The following is a 17,676-nucleotide window of genomic DNA, read 5'->3' on the forward strand; positions in this document are numbered from 1 at the left end:
AGTCATCTCACCTATATATAACCTTAGCAGAATAAGATTTCTATATTTTTTTAATAATTTCGACAGAGAATACTGATGTTTATTTTAAGCATCTTTTTAGATTTTTATCAAAATAAAATTTTCCCAGTTGCACAAAGTTATGGGGTTCAGTCTTTTTTACCTATTTAAATTTTTCAGAGTTGAGGGAAATTATGGGGAGACAGATAATTATTTAATGACAGCAGACTTTAGCATTCAAAAAGTTAAACCTTTATAAAACTGTTGAAACACAAATTGTCAACATCTCATGTCAAAATATACACAGTAAATCTTGTTACATCAACTCTAAAAAAAGTTCTTAAGCAGCATTTTTCTTACTTTGCCTATCTGTACATTTCAGTTATCAATGGAAATATTTTTTCTGTGGTTTGTATCTGTATGGTTAAATCTACATTTACCAACAAAAATCTAATCCTTCCCAGCCTACTTATATAACAGCACTACAGTTCCATTGCATTACATTAGCTGACAGCGAAGCAAAGACTGAGGCACACATATCTACTGATAAATACAAAAGCTAGAGCCCAAATACAGGCCAACAGAGAGCGCTAGTTGGTTTCTTGATGATAGCTTTTCACTTCCCTGCTAACCTGACATTGTTCTCAAATTTTGCCTTGTTCTGCACTGTAGCCATAAGAACATAAGAACAGCCAGACTGGGTCAGATCAATTGTCCATCTAGCCCAGTATCCTGTCTTCTGATGTGGCCAATCCCAGGTGCTTCAGAGGGAATGAACAGAACAGGAAATGATCAAGCGATCCATCCCCTCTTGTCCACACCCAGCTTCTGGCAGTCAGAGGCTAGAGACTCCCAGAGTATGGGGTTGCATCCCTGGTCATCTTGGCTAACATTGATGGACCTTTCCTCCATTAACTTATTAATTTTTTTGAGACCCATTATAGTTTTGGCCTTCACAACATCCCCAGGCAATGAGTTCCACAGGTTGATTACGCATCATGTGAAGAAGTACTTCTTTTGGGCATGAGTTTTCGTGGGTAAAAAACAAAATAAAACACATGCCTCTGAAGAAGTGAGGGGTTTTTATTCATGAAAGCTTATGCCCAAATAAATCTGTTAGTCTTTAAGGTGCCACCGGACTCCTTGTTGGTTTTGTGGAGACAGACTAACACAGCTACCCCGATACTTCCTTTTGTTTGTTTTAAACCTGCTGCCTATTCATTTCATTGGCTGATCTCTGGTTCTTGTGTTATGTGAAGTGGTAACCAACACTTCCTTATTCACTTTCTCCACGCCATTCAGGATTGTATAGCTCTCTATCATATCCTCCCCTCTTTAGTCGTCTCTTTTCCAAGCTGAAAAATCTCAGTCTTTTTAATCTCTCTCCTCATACGGAAGCTGCTCCATACTCAATCATTTTTTTCCTTCTCCTTTATACATTTTCCAATTCTAATTGGATGTATGCCACTGGATGTATCACTCTCCTGCAAAAAGACATATTGGCTGAAGGACCCAGCTCAAAGATCTGCTGCTACAGAGCTTCTTGAAAGCCAAACTGCATTTCCCCATGCCATGTGGACTTACGTAGTCATAGATTTTTAAGGCCAGAAGGGCCAATTGGGAGCCTCTAGTCAGACCTCCTCTAACCCACACAGACCATAGAACTTCCTTGAATTAATTCTTGCTTCTGGTCCAATAGCTGTGACTGAACAGCAGCAGGTCTTTTAGAAAACCACAGAATCTTAATTTAAAGACTTCCAGTGATGGAAAATCCACCACCATCCTTGGTCAATTGTTCCAATAGCAATTACTTTCACTATTAAAAATGGGCACTTATTTCTAGTCTGAATTTGTCTAGCTTCAACTTCCAGCCAGTGGAAAAACCCTCTATTATCAGATCTCTGTTCACCAGGTAGGTACAGTACTTATAGACAGTGATCAAGTCACCAGTTTGTCTAGTTTGGTAAAACCAGTCTCACCCCCCACCCTCAATGCACACACTCACCAAATAAACCCTCATCTATCTAAGTGATGAGGAGATAAAAGCAGGAAAGACACAGGTTCTTGTGCTTGTGACAGAAGCAAGAGCCAAAAAGAGTCAGAGTGTGGAATAGAAGAAAGAAATTATGCACCCATCCCCCGCAAGGAGCCAAGACCTTGTGGAGATGCAGATTTGTATTGTGCTGCTCCAACTCCACCATTGGAAGGCAAATTCACTCTTGGATATCAAGCACAAGTGGTTCATTGCATGGTAAAACTTTTCAAACAGGCACGAGGGAGGTGTGGGGAAGCAGACATTGCAAATCCTGACCAACTGACCCCAGCTTTCTTCTGCATCCCCCTGACACAGACCGCCACCAGGCATCTGAATTATCTGGAAGAATATGGAATGACCCATGTGTGAACAGACTTAGCACAAGTTTGGACAAGGAACAGGGGTGAAAGTTACTTAAAGGACTTACCGGTACTCCAGAGTCCTGTGGAGGGGGAGGGGCCTCAACCGGAAGAGACGTGGCCTTTATCGGAAGAGGTGGGGCCTTTAAATCAGAATATAAAGGGCTCGAGGATTTGGCTGAAGCTAGGAGCTGGCCCTTTAAATCACCCCCAGAGCTACCAGCTGCAGAGGCAGATGGGAGCCCTGGGATTTGGAGCAGGGGTGAAAGTAATTTACATTTCTTACCAATATGGTCCAATCACAAGCAACCCACCTCTCCTATGTACTTCATGGATCCCTCCCATTGCATGACATAGAGAGAGAAAATAAAGCTACTATTACTACTACCAGTACTGTCTGTAATAAAACTTTACTATTGGAATAAGCCTGAAAAAGTGAAAACTCACTGTCACATTTTTCTCCATGTCTTCCCTCCTCCTCCAGACAGGCTGCAGACACTAGGCTCCATGCTTTCTCCCTGCCTGGCAGTCAGCAGCTGCAGGGGCTTCCCTCTAGCTTGCAGCAGGAGCAGGGAGACTGGCTGAGGGAGGGAGAAGCCTGCCTCCTGCATAAGAACAGTTTAAAATCAGCTGTTCCCTGCGTGGTTCAGTAACATTTCAAAGAGGATCTGCAAGCAGTTTGGACATCACATCCATGATCCTCTGCTGGGGAGGGAATGGGATAGATTTGAACTTGGAAAAGGTTCCCAATTTTGATTGTGTTTTTTGTGTATAGGAGATCCCCTCATTCTGGGGGACAGAAAAGGACTGCCCCTGCCATGGTCAAACACACCCTCCCCACCCCAACAACAATTGGGAGTGAAATTAACAAGGATGCCAGAAATGGCTCCTAACCCTGGGGGCTGAACTGCGCAGGGAACAGCTGAGTTTAAACTGTTCTTATGCAGGCAGCAGCAGCAGCAGCAGCAGGCATCTCAGCCAGTCTCCCTACTGCAAGCTAGAGCTTAGAGGAGAACCCCTGCTGGTGGGGAGGGAGGAATGCAGAGCCTTGTCTGCAGCCTAGCGGAGGAGGAGGAGGAGGAGGGACAGTGAGTTTTCCCCTTCCACCTGCTTTTATTAGCGCTGGATTTAAGCTGTGCTGCCAAATCCTTGTATTTGTTGTATATTAGTACTGGAGACAAGATCCTCTCATCCTGGGGGCAGAAAAGGACTGCCCCTGCCATGGTCAAACACACCTTCCCCCCAAGCTACTGTGAAATTAACAAGGATGCCAGAAACCGCTCCTAACCCCGAGGGGCTGAACCACTCAGGGAACAGCTGAGTTTAAACTATTCTTATGCAGGGGGCAGGCTTCTCCTTCCCTCAGGCAGTCTCCTTTTCTTACCGGTCCTCCATATCGGCCCATACCGGCTTACTTTCACCTCTGACAAGAAACAACCCACAGCAGCACTGCAATTATTTGTAAAACTGTGGTTACACTTTCACAGCCCTCCTCTTTCTTTCATAGATCTTAAATCTAAAAAAAAAAGTTAGTTTTTGTATTTAGCCTTAACAGTGTAAACAAAATTAGTATCATCCAGCTGTGTTTAGTGAACTGAATAGGGCTAGTATACATAGTTCCAATATTTTACAGCATACTGTTGAAATGGGGTTATGTCTGCATATTAACACCTATTTCAGGACTCATCCTGGGTTTTGTTCTAGCCACACCTACTATCTTGAGAGGGCCAGCCTAAATGAAATCCAAGGGAGGCATTTGACACCTACCTAGGTTGTTCTCTTTATGATCTTTATTTGTACTATTGAAGGTACCACAACACACCAGCAAGTAGCAGTTAAACTATATATGTAACTGGACATCACAAACACACACAGTTACATTAATGTATTTCTTGCAAATCCTGTAGCAGAGAGTTCATTGCAGCTGCCCAGAATTCACTGCTAAAACTCTCTTCTCTTGCTTTAATTGTCTTAAGTATGGCATTTTTTAAATTCACTCCAGATTTCTTGCTGTTGGAGTCAACTCAGGGAACTATGAGCTAGGGGTGGGATGCACAAAGGGACCTAGGTGTTGCAACACTAAGCACCAAGGTGCCTAACTTTTAGGTGCCTAGCCCAGGAGTCGGCAACCTTTCAGAAGTGGTTTGCCGAGTCTTCATTTATTTACTCTAATTTAAGGTTTCGCATGCCCGTCATACATTTTAACATTTTTAGAAGGTCTCTTTGTAAAGTCTATAATATATAACGAAACTATTGTCATATGTAAAGTAAATAAGGTTCTTAAAATGTTTAAGCAGATTCATTTAAAATTAAATTAAAATGCGGAGCTCCCCAGATCGGTGGCCAGGACCTGGGTAGTGTGAGTGCCACTGACATCACACGGTACATACAAGATGGAAAACCCAAAGATCTTGCTGAGGCGGGGGAGATTGGAGCCAGATGGATGGAAGTGGCAGAAAGCAAGAAAGCTAAGGTCAAGGGGAACGAATACCCCAGGGGGCACACCGACCATAAACCCTACAACCGAGGGCAGCCAAAAACCCCACCTACAACCCAAGTAAAGCCACAGACACAGTATTCTTCCACCTCACCAGTCTCCAGTAACTCACCTCGGCCCAGTGACCCATCAGATGGAAGATGCTTTAAGTGTAATGAACTGGGACATATCAAGGCCAACTGTCCAAAGAACACCATGCGAGTGCAATTCATTACACCACCATCACACCAAAGATCCCCAGGCCCGGATGCCTCTCAAATACCCTTGGAGCGAAGGGAAAATTTGAGAGTGGGCGGAAAGAAGGTTACTGCGTGGAGAGACACGGGGGCACAAGTGTCAGCTATCCACCAATCCTTCGTAGACCCCAAATTCATCAACCCAAAGGCCCAAGTGACAATTTACCCCTTCATGTCACAAGCTGTAGACTTGCCTACAGCTGAACTGCCTGTCCAGTACAAAGGCTGGTCAGGAATGTGGACTTTTGCAGTCTATGACAATTATCCTATCCCCATGCTACTGGGGGAAGACTTGGCCAACCAGGTGAAGCGGGCCAAGAGAGTGGGAATGATTACACGTAGCCAAACCAGGCAAGCTTCCAGACCCATTCCTGTTCCTGAGCCGTCCACAGAGGCCCCGTCTGTGTTACCAGAGACCCAGACAGAGGTAGTGGACCCGGATTCCATGCCTACCACTGAAACAGCCACAGCACCTCCAGTCCCAGGCCCGGAACTGGAACAGCAACCAGCACCAGCAATTGCAACCACAGCTTCAAACTCAATGCCAGAGGGCGCCAGCAAGCCAAAACTGGCAGAAGCAACAGACAGCTATACCCAAAAGACTCAGCCAGAGCCTGAAATACCCTCAGGTGCACCAGCGGAGAGCGGTTCACCAGCAACGGAACCAACCCCATCACCTACATTGCTTCCAGAGGGACCAAGCTCAAGTCCACAGTCTGAGGAAGAACTGGTGACCCCAGCCTCAAGGGAACAGTTCCAGACTGAGCAGGAAGCAGATGACAGCCTTCAAAAAGCTTGGGCGGCGGCACGGAGCACCCCACCGCCTCTCAGCTCTTCTAATCGATCCTGGTTTGTTATAGACCAAGGACTTTTATACAAGGAAATTCTTTCTGGTGGACACCGGGAAGAATGGCAGCCGCAAAAACAGTTGGTGGTTCCAACTAAGTACCAGGGGAAGCTCTTAAGCTTAGCCCATGATCATCCCAGTGGCCATGCTGGGGTGAACAGAACCAAGGACCGGTTGGGGAAGTCCTTCCACTGGGAGGGGATGGGCAAGGACGTTGCCCAGTATGTTCGGTCTTGTGAGGTGTGCCAAAGAGTGGGAAAGCCCCAAGACCAGGTCAAGGCCCCTCTCCAGCCACTCCCCATAATTGAGGTCCCATTTCAGCGAGTAGCTGTGGATATTCTGGGCCCTTTCCCAAAAAAGACACCCAGAGGAAAGCAGTACGTACTGACTTTAGTGGACTTTGCTACCCGATGGCCGGAAGCAGTAGCTCTAGGCAACACCAGGGCTAACACTGTGTGCCTGGCCCTAACAGACATTTTTGCCAGGGTAGGTTGGCCCTCCGACATCCTTACAGATTCAGGGTCTAATTTCCTGGCAGGGACCATGGAAAAACTGTGGGAAACTCATGGGGTGAATCACTTGGTTGCCACCGCGTACCACCATCAAACCAATGGCCTGGTGGAAAGGTTTAATGGAACTTTGGGGGCCATGATACGTAAATTCGTCAATGAATTCTCCAATAATTGGGACCTAGTGTTGCAGCAGTTGCTGTTTGCCTACAGGGCTGTACCACATCCCAGTTTAGGGTTTTCACCGTTTGAACTTGTGTATGGTCACGAGGTTAAGGGGCCATTACAGTTGGTGAAGCAGCAATGGGAGGGGTTTACGCCTTCTCCAGGAACTAACATTCTGGACTTTGTAAGCAACCTACAAAGCACCCTCCGACACTCTTTAGCCCTTGCTAGAGAGAACCTAAAGGATGCTCAGGAAGAGCAAAAGGCCTGGTATGACAGACATACCAGAGAACGTTCCTTCAAGGTAGGAGACCAGGTGATGGTCTTGAAGGCGCAACAGGCCCATAAGATGGAAGCATCATGGGAAGGGCCATTCACGGTCCAAGAGCGCCTGGGAACTGTAAACTACCTCATAGCATTTCCCAATTCCTCACTAAAGCCTAGAGTGTACCATGTTAATTCTCTCAAGCCTTTCTATTCCAGAGACTTACAGGTTTGTCAGTTTACAGTCCAGGGAGATGATGCTGAGTGGCCTCACGGTGTCTACTACGACGGGAAAAAAAGACGGTGGCGTGGAAGAGGTGAACCTCTCAACCACCCTGGAACGTTTGCAGCGGCGACAAATCAAGGAGCTGTGCACTAGCTTCGCCCCATTGTTCTCAGCCACCCCAGGATGGACTGAACGGGCATACCACTCCATTGACACAGGTAATGCTCACCCCATTAGAACCCCACCCTACCGGGTGTCTCCTCATGCCCAAGCTGCTATAGAATGGGAGATCCAGAACATGCTATAGATGGGTATAATCCGCTCATCTACCAGTGCATGGGTATAATCCGCTCATCTACCAGTGCATGGGCATCTCCAGTGGTTCTGGTACCCAAACCAGATGGGGAAATACGCTTTTGCGTGGACTACCGTAAGCTAAATGCGGTAACTCGTCCGGACAACTATCCAATGCCACGCACCGATGAGCTATTGGAGAAGTTGGGACGTGCCCAGTTCATCTCTACAATAGACTTAACCAAGGGGTACTGGCAAGTACCGCTAGATGAACCTGCCAAGGAGAGGTCAGCATTCGTCACCCATGCGGGGGTGTATGAATTCAATGTCCTTCCTTTCGGCCTTCGAAATGCACCCGCCACCTTCCAGAGGCTGGTAGATGGTCTACTAGCAGGACTGGGAGAATTTGCAGTTGCCTACCTCGATGATGTGGCCATTTTTTCAGACTCCTGGCCCGAACACCTACTACACCTGGAAAAGGTCTTTGAGCGCATCAGGCAGGCCGGACTAACTGTTAAGGCCAAAAAGTGTCAAATAGGCCAAAACAGAGTGACTTACCTGGGGCACCAGGTGGGTCGAGGAACCATAAACCCCCTACAGGCCAAGGTGGATGCTATCCAAAAGTGGCCTGTCCCACGGTCCAAGAAGCAGGTCCAATCCTTCTTAGACTTGGCCGGATACTACAGGCGATTTGTACCACACTACAGCCAAATCGCTGCCCACTGACCGACCTGACCAAAAAGACCCAGCCAAATGCAGTTAAGTGGATTGATGAGCGTCAAAAGGCCTTTACCCAGCTTAAGGCAATGCTCATATCTGACCCTGTGCTCAGGGCCCCGGACTTTGACAAGCCATTCCTAGTAACCACGGATGCATCTGAGCGTGGTATAGGAGCAGTGCTCATGCAGGAAGCAATAGATCACAACTTCTATCCTGTCGTGTTTCTCAGCAAAAAACTGTCTGAAAGGGAAAGTCACTGGTCAGTCAGTGAAAAGGAATGCTATGCCATTGTGTACGCCCTGGAAAAGCTACGCCCATATGTTTGGGGACGGCGGTTCCAACTACAAACTGACCATGCTGCACTAAAGTGGCTCCATACTGCCAAGGGGAACAACAAGAAACTTCTTTGTTGGAGTTTAGCTCTCCAGGATTTTGATTTTGAAATTCAGCACATCACAGGAGCTTCTAACAAAGTAGTGGATGCACTCTCCCATGAGAGTTTCCCAGAATCCAGTAGTTAAAAAGTGTTCTTAAAATGTAGAAGTCTGTTAGTTATATACTTAGTGGTATATGTAAAGGTGCATGTGTTGTATTAATCTGTTTATTTTAAAGTTCTAGAAGGAAATCGCCGCCAGGGAGCTTCCCCACTGTCTGCAATTTGGGGGGCGTGTCATAAACAGATAGCTAAGGGTTAATGTCTCTTTCACCTGAAGCACCTGACCAGAGGACCAATCAGGAAACCGGATTTTTTCAACTCTGGGTGGAGGGAATTTTGTGTCTGAGTCTTTGTCTGTCTGCCTGTTTTTCTCTCAGCTTTGAGCAGTGATTTCTGTTTTCTAATCTTCTGTTTTCAAGTGTAAGGACAAAGAGATCAAATAGTGAGTTATATGGTTTCTTTTCTTTGGTATTTACATGTCTATAGTTGCTGGAGTGCTTTGATTTGTATTCTTTTTGAATAAGGCTGTTTATTCAATATTCTTTTAAGCAATTGACCCTGTATTTGTCACCTTAATACAGAGAGACCATTTTTATGTATTTTCTTTCTTTTTATATAAAGCTTTCTTTTTGAGACCTGTTGGAGTTTTTCTTTACTGGGAAACTTCAGGGAAATTGAGTCTGTACTCACCAGGGAATTGGTGGGAGGAAGAAGTCAGAGGGAGATCTGTGTGTGTTAGTTTTATTCGCCTGACTTTGCATACCCTCTAGGTGAGGGGGGAAAGAGAGATTAACTCTCGGTAATTCTGTTCTCCAGGACTGGGAAACGGGAAGGGGGAGTCCCTCTCTTTAGACTCACAGAGTTTGCTTCTGTGTAGCTCTCCAGGAGCACCTGGAGGGGGGAAGGGAAAAAGGATTATTTCCCTTTGTTGTGAGACTCAAGGGATTTGGGTCTTGGGGTCCCCAGGGAAGGGTTTTAGAGGGGACCAGAGTGCCCCAAAACACTAATTTTTTGGGTGGTGGCAGCCGTACCAGGTCCAAGCTGGTAACTAAGCTTGGAGGTTTTCATGCTAACCCCCATATTTTGGACACTAAGGTCCAAATCTGGGACTAGGTTATGACAGGGAGTCACCTAAACTAGCTAATGGGGTATGTCGATAAGAGTCATGATTGCAAAAGCCCCACCCCTCTCACAAAGATGGGCCGTTAAGTCTGGGCTGCAGGGAAGTTCCTATCTCTGCTCATGCTTCACAAACCAGGAAAGAGGCATTGAGTCACCTGAAGTCACATGCAGTGCTTAGGTGGGAGATAGTTGCCTGGGCACGTGCAGTGAGGCAGCATGGGGCATGCACCAAGGCAAAAACTTAGGCACTGAGTGAATTTAGGCACCCACAGGGTTAGGTGGCAGCCAAGCAGGAGTTTTGTGGGTTGCAGTGGTATCTAAGTCCTGTTTTTAGATGCCTAGGTACCTTTAGAGATCGCACCCTAAAGCTCTCACTTCTGGCCTGAGCCCTGCTCTGCCTTGCCCCTTGTGTAAGCATTTACACAGTGGGGATAAAATACTGACAAGTCAAGGTGGTAGCATTATCCAAGCACTGAACAGATGTGGCTGACAAGGCGTCAGATACTGAAGAAACAGGCACTTTGGACTTAGTCAGGCGTAACACTAATGAAGTACTTGGAGTTACACTAGTGTAGCTGACAAGAGAAGCAGGCCCTAATTCTTTCCTTTCAAAAAGGTCTGAACACCTAACATTGGCTGGTTTTGGTCATGTAAAGAAAAATGAGTCTTTTTCAGAGCTTCAGCCCAGACAGAATCAGCTTTAGTGCTCATCTCACTATAACTAATAGCTATAACATGTGTGATGCAGTAGGGTCTGTCTGTATGGGGGATGGGAGAGCCAGGGAGGACTTTAGGTGAGAGACAGGATTTTTAAGCCTGTAACCTGAGCCAGGTAGGGGGGGAGGCTGTCAGTACCTTTGCCTGGGAAACTGGACAAAGGAATCAGCCGGCTGGAGGAAGCGCAGCTCAGTTTCGGTTTTGGGCTGGGTGATTGGAATTCAGGGAATCCTAGGCTGGGATCCAAGCACCCTGAACCCCTAGAAGGACTCGATTGAGGGGTCCTGGTCGTGCCTCCAAGCTCTGCTGTAACCTGCATTCCTGTTGTCCAACAAAGCTTCAGTTTTACTGCCTGGCTGAGAGTCACTGTGAGGCCCAGGAACAGGGGTGCAGGACCGGACTCCCCCACACTCCGTGACAACATGCCATGAATGAAACACAATTAGAAGCAGCAGAGCTTCACATGATGACCCTCTTGCCTCCACCCACCCAAGGAACCAAGCAGTGTTATTTCAACCTTTTTCCTTTCCATCCAAGTAGAACATGTTCACTGGAAATAAACAGAGCATAAAGCTCCATCCTAAAACTGTTCACCATTATCCAACTTGGCACAAGCGCATTTAAATCACACAGCTTTGTGCTTCAGTGTCATGTTTCCCTACTTCTCCATTCTGACTCCTTATGACTTTACTCCCAGTTTTGGCACTGACAATAGAAACATCATGTACCTTTACCTTTTATATGACTTCCCAGTTCCAGGCTTCTTGCTATTTCTCCATTCATCTTTTGATTATCCATTTCATTCTATTGTTTCCTTTGGTTGGTCTCCCACTTCTTGGCTGTGACCACACACAACATGTTTTATTGCCATTTACATGGTTCACTTGAGGAAGCAGAGTTGTGGCTTATTTCTTAAAAGAGGGGCCTCCTGGAAACTAAAATATTGAGCTGCCTCAGAAGTCAGCATTGCTTGGACACAACATAATGTTCTGCTCTTTTTTTTCTTCGTTTAATGATAAGCTACAAAGCAAATCTAGTGGCTTTTTACCTTCTTGGAGAGCTGTCAGATCTTTATAAAGGAAATTCCTTCTCAAAGTGTCTAAATGTCTGTGCATCACTCATGTCTGGTAGGCAGCCCTCTGGTTCATTTACAACTCCACTTTCAACCTTAATTGATTGTATCCTTTAACAGAAGACACTCACATAAAGACCAATGCAATGTACAGCAGTGAAAGAGCAAAAGCAGTTTTCCATTTTCAAGCCATAAATTGCAACACTTTTCGGGTTTGGGGTAGGGGATAGAGAGGAGGAGTCAGGCAGATTATCTATGTGTATCAAATACTGTGACAGACATTTCAAGTCATGAGACCACTAAAAATACATAAGGGTTATATTTGTGTCTGCAAGGACTTGTCTACATAGGAAAGCTAGTGCTCAGCAAGCAACAGTGTTAATTCACAGCATACTAGCTACTCCACACAAACTTCCTGTGTGGACACACTTACTGAGCACCAGAAGTGCCCTCGGGAGTATTAGAGGGCATTAACCTAACACACACAAAAAGGATATGTCAACACTGCAATTAAAAACCCACAGCTAGCCCATGCCAGCTGGCTTGGGCTAAGGGGCTGTTTGACTGCCATGTAGACATTCAGGCGCAGGCTGGAGCCTGGGCTTTAGGACCCTGCAAGCAGGGCCACTCAGAGGATTCAGGGGGCCTGGGGTGAAGCAATTTTGGGGTCCCCTTCCATAAAAAAAGTTGCAGTACTATAGAATACTATATTCCCATGCCCCGCTTGCCCACACCCCTCCTCCAGGCGGCCCTGGGAAAAATAAAAATTTAAAAACCTCCACATCTCAGCACAAACCCACTTTTGAGAAAACATCTTTTCAAGTCACCTTTACAAAATATCACTAGTTCTCAGCATCAACTAGTGCTAAAAGGCACTAAAGCTCATTAAAAGGGTTGGACAAATATTTCCTGTCAAAACTTTGTGGATCGAAAACTAGGGGGGTTTTAAAAGCAGAAAAAAAATCAGACAATGTCTGCTTTCCTTCAAAATTTGTTGTGTTTTTTTTAATTGAAATGCTGAAATTAGTCTGCCAAAATCTGAACATGGGTTGGGGTTTCAGAAGTGTGTGGCCAAATATTTGCTGCTTGCTGTGTTTGATTGTTTAAACAAACAATAAAAAAAATTCTGCTTAAAAAAACAATCCAAACCTTTTGAACCACCTCAGCTTGTGACCAAATGCCTGAGCCTATCCAGATTTTTCCAGGTTTCTGATACTCTGCTGGCTTCCTTGACTCATATTTGTCTCCATAACTTTGGTTTCATTTAGAACAGAATATAAGAATGGCCGTACTAGGTCAGACCAAAGGTCCATCCAGCCCAGTATCTTGTCCACTGACAGTGGCCTATGACAAGAGCCCCAGAGGGAGCGAACCTAACATGTAATGATCAAGTGATCTCTCTCCTGCCGTTCATCTCCACGCTCTGACAAATAGAGGCTAGGGACACCATTCCTTACTCTCCTGGCTTATAGCCATTAATGGACTTAACCTCCATGCATTTCTCTCTTTCATAGAGAGTGGCTCCATGAGGTTCCTCACAAACTGGAGACGGTTACTGTGGGTTTGTCTTTAGTATAGTTTATGTACATTCTTCACAAACTGAGCATTTGAGCTTGTTCCAGAATCTGGGATGAGCCTCTGTTGTGAAAACTGAAATGCTCAAAATAGCACATGCAGGTGAATGGACACAGGGTGCTAAAATTAAATTAACCCAGGGGTTCTAAAACTGGGGGGTTAAGACCCCTCAGGTGGTCACAAGGTTATTACTGGGGGTCACGAGCTGTCAGCCTCCACCTCAAACCCCGCTTTGCCTCCAGCATTTATAATAGTGTTAAATATATAAAAAAGTGTTTTTATTTTATAGGGGAGGGGGGGTCGCACTCAGAGGTTTGCTATGTGAAAGGGGGCACCAGTACAAAAGTTTGAGAACCACTGAATTAACCCCTCTGGAGCCTCGGAGAATGCACCGGACGAGGTTCTCCCTTGGTAGGGTTGGAAAGGAGGTAGGTGGTGTATGATATTGCTCTTCTCATGTGATCCCTCCCCCATGGCTCTATCACTGTTAATCTAAAGTGGCTAATTTTAAATGAAGGACCCTCCCCTGACATGAATCTTCCTATGGCACTGAAATTAAATGAAGACTATAAAATAGTTGACATTTGAAACGTAAAAGGGATGGTAGCCCGAAGGGAAAAGATAACAGCTTGGCTCTTTGTGTTAAATAGCTGTCTGCAAGCCTCAAATTGCTGAATGTGCTTTAGGATAGGGAAGGTTGTGCCACCCCAAACAGCCTGGCCCTGCCCCCCAGCCAACCCCCATCCACTTCCTGCTCCCCTCAGAATCCCCAACCCATCCTGCTCCTTGTTATCTCACCGCCCCCCCTCCAACCACCACCCTAGGCCCCACCCCAACTGTCCAGACCCCTAGCCACCCTCCTGCTGAGTCCTGACAGACCCCTGAAATGCCCACGATCCAGCCCCCCCGTTCCCTGACCGCCCCCAGCAGCGTTGTCCAGGACCGCTCCTGGGTTACCGCTGCCTTCCCCCCCCCCCTCACGGCCTCAACGCGCCACGTCCAGGAGCTGCCCTGGTCCCTGGCCAGCGCTGCAGTGGCATGGTTCTGGTGGGACCAGAGCTCGCAGCCCTGTCCCCTTACCATGCAGCTCTGACTCAGTGGGAGAAGCTCAGGCCCTGCTGCTGCAGTGCTGTCCAGGGCTGCTCCTGATGCAGCAAGCTGAGGTGCCAGGGGATGGGGGAAGGTGGAGGTGGGGCTGGAGGCCCCTGCAGGGCCCAGGACAAGTTGCCCCATTTGGTCCCTCTTCCCCCCGGGCAGTCCTGCCTGCAAGGTGGGAGGGTCCCAGAGCTCAGACTGCAGCCTAAGCCTGAAAGTCTATACCACACTTCAACAGCCCCTTAGCCCAAGTGCCACAAGCCCAGTCAACTGGTATGGGACAGCTGCAGGTATTTATTTGTAGTGTAGAGATAGTGAAATATACTTCTAATGCTCAGAAAGTGTCCACACAGGGAGCTTGTGTGGAGTAGCTAGTGCACTGTGAATTCACATGGTTACTTACTGCACACTAATTTTCCCATGTAGACAAGGCCTAGGACAACATAATTCTTTGAATTAAAAATGTTTATTTAAGCCTTGTTTATTAAAAATAGGACCTGGATCACAGTGTTGGAAGTTCCAGAAGACTGGAAGGAAGCTAATGTTGTACTAATATTTTAAAAGGGTGAACAGGACAACACTGTCAATTATATACCTGTCAGCATGATATTGATCCCAGACAAAATAATGGAGCACCTGATACAGGACTCTATTAATAAAGAATAAAAGGAGTGTAACATAATTAATACTAATCAATATAGGTTAATGGAAAATAAATCCTGTCAAACTAACTTGATATCTTGTTTTAATGAGATTACAAATGTATTTGATAAGAGTAATATTGTTGATGTAATATACTTACACTTCTATGTAAGGCAACTGACATGGTAAGACATTTTGATTAAAAATAGAATATCATCAAATTAACATGGTACACAAAAACCATTTTACTGACAGGTCTCAAAATGTAATTGTGAGTGGGGAATCATCATCAAGCAGGTGTGTTTTAGTGGAGGTCCTCAGAGATTGGTTCTTTGCCCTACCTATGTAACATGTTTATCAGTGATCTGGAAAAAAACACATTAAATCAACACTGATAAAGTTTGCTAATGACTCAAAGGTTGCGGTCACTGATACAGAGCAATACGGATCACTTGGTAAGCTTACAGTGCTGTGGACAAAAGAGCTAATGCATTCCTTGAATGTATAGACCAGGGAATCTTGAGCAGGAATAGGGATGTTATATTACCTTTGTGTCTTGCACTGGTGTGACCACTACTGAAGTCAGTGTCCAATCTGGTGTCATCATCTGAAGAAGGATGTTGATAAATTTGAAGTGGTTCAGATTAGAACCACAAGAATGACTAAAGGACTAGAAAGCATGCCTTATAGTGACAGACTCCAAGAACAAACACCTATCTAGCTTAAAGAGAAAGTTAAGAGGTGACTCGATCATAGTCTAGCTTTACCTACCAATGAGGAACAAAAATTTTAATACTAGAAAGCCCAGTAGTCTATCAGACAGAAGTCTAACAAGATCCAATGGCTAGAAGTTGAAGCTAGAAAAATTCATACTGGAAATAAGGCACAAATTTTTAACAGCGAGGTTATTACCCATTGGAACAATTTGCCAAGAGTTGAGATGAATTCTCCATCATTGGCAATTTTTAAATCAAGACTGGATGTTTTTCTAAGAGACCTGTTCTAGTTCAAATAGGAAATCATTCAGGGAAGTTCTATGGCCTGTGTTATGCAGGTGGTCAGACCAGATGGTCTCAATTATTCCTTCTGCCTTTAGAATCTATGAATATATAGCTTGTTCTCTATCCTCACCTTAAATCTAGATAGTTTTCCTTTCCCACACAGAGCACACTTCGCCACAAGTCTTATCGCTTCCCTCTCTACTCTTGTGCCCTCCAAAATGGACTCTCTGATAACAGCATTTAAAGGCAGCGTGAGCAAGAAATGGGTAAGTGTATGCATGTATGGAGTCACTAGAATTGATTAAAGTGATTTTATTGTTAGTTTGGTGAGTGCATTGCTTTGGGACTCACCCAGCTCTAAGATGAAGACTAGTTTCAAAATATTTTTGAATCGTTAATTCTATGATAGAGTGCAGATATAAACAGATAGGTAGAAACAGCCCCATCAAGAAGCTCTAAAACACATTTAGAAACATTTAAATAAACTACTAAATCACACTTCCCCCACCTAAGTTATGGAGTTGTGGTTCTATTCTGTAGAGTGACTACGTAAAAATATGAACTTTTTACTCAAACCCTCCTACTGCCTCACTGCCTTTGTGTATTCAGTCATTGCTGCTGTCCCAGTCAAAATAAAATGTGCGTTACCAATCATTCCCCCTAGCACTGCCCGGTTAACATACGTAGGAGAGAGTCAACTGCATTCCATTACAGCTCATATCAAACAAAATTGTTTACTAAGCCCCCACAGCTGAAAATGTTGATGTTTATGCCTGAAGAGACCCAGCTTGACTTTCAAGTTCCAGGCTAAATTTGCAAGGCAAGCAGAAAGGGAGAAAACATCTTCCTATTTGTAAACTGAGCAGATTGGACTTGGGAGTGTGTGAGAGACAACTTTTAACTACACGAGAGCTACAATTGTGATGGAGATTAGGAACCTAAAGAGAATTTTTACACTTTTCAGAACAGAACTGCACTTTAAATTGAAAAATTAAATTATGCAAACATGTTGCTGATGATGATTATTTTGAGTTTATTACATTAGTGCCTAAAGGCCTCCACCAAGATCAGGCTTGCTTTGCAGTTGCCACTGTACACACACATAGTAACAGATAATCCTTGCCCAAAGAGTTTGCAATCTAAGGCTCCGATTCAGAAAAGCATCCCTATTCAGGAAAACATTTAAGCACACATAACTTTAAGAATATGCTTAAGTGCTTTTCTGAATTTCAGCCTAAACAGACCAAGGAATTATTATCCGCATTTAATAGATAGAGAGCTGAGTCATGGAGAGATTAAGTGACTTGCCCAAGGTCACTCTAGAAGATCACAATGGTCCCTTCTGGCTTTGTAATCAATAGTATAACTAAAGGTCACACAACAAGTTAGTGGCAGAGCGAGGAACTGAGTCCAGATCTTTAGAGTCTCACTCCAGACATTAACCACAAGACCACTCAACCCTTACAGCCATCTTGACTGATCTTATATCCCAAAGAGTGACATGTAGTAATGTGGTGTGAAAGTGACATGCCAAAGAATATTTTTAGATTGTAGTCTTCTGGTCAAGGACTGCCTGATACTGAGATTGACAGAGTGAGACAGGTACCCAGAAGTCACCTGCTACAGGACAGGCCCAACAAGGAAAATAACAGAACACCACTGGCCATCACATACAGCCTCCAGTTAAAACCTCTCCAGCACATCATCAACGATCTACAATCAATCCCTATAACAAACCCCATTGCCTACTCCATCTCTATATCTACTCTAGCAACACCATCAGATGACCCAACCACATGAGCCACACCATCAGGGTCTCATTCACCTGCACATTTACTAATATGATATATGCCATCATGTACCAGCA

Source organism: Gopherus evgoodei, chromosome 1, assembly GCF_007399415.2.
Source record: "Gopherus evgoodei ecotype Sinaloan lineage chromosome 1, rGopEvg1_v1.p, whole genome shotgun sequence".
Taxonomy (NCBI): Eukaryota; Metazoa; Chordata; order Testudines; family Testudinidae; genus Gopherus; species Gopherus evgoodei.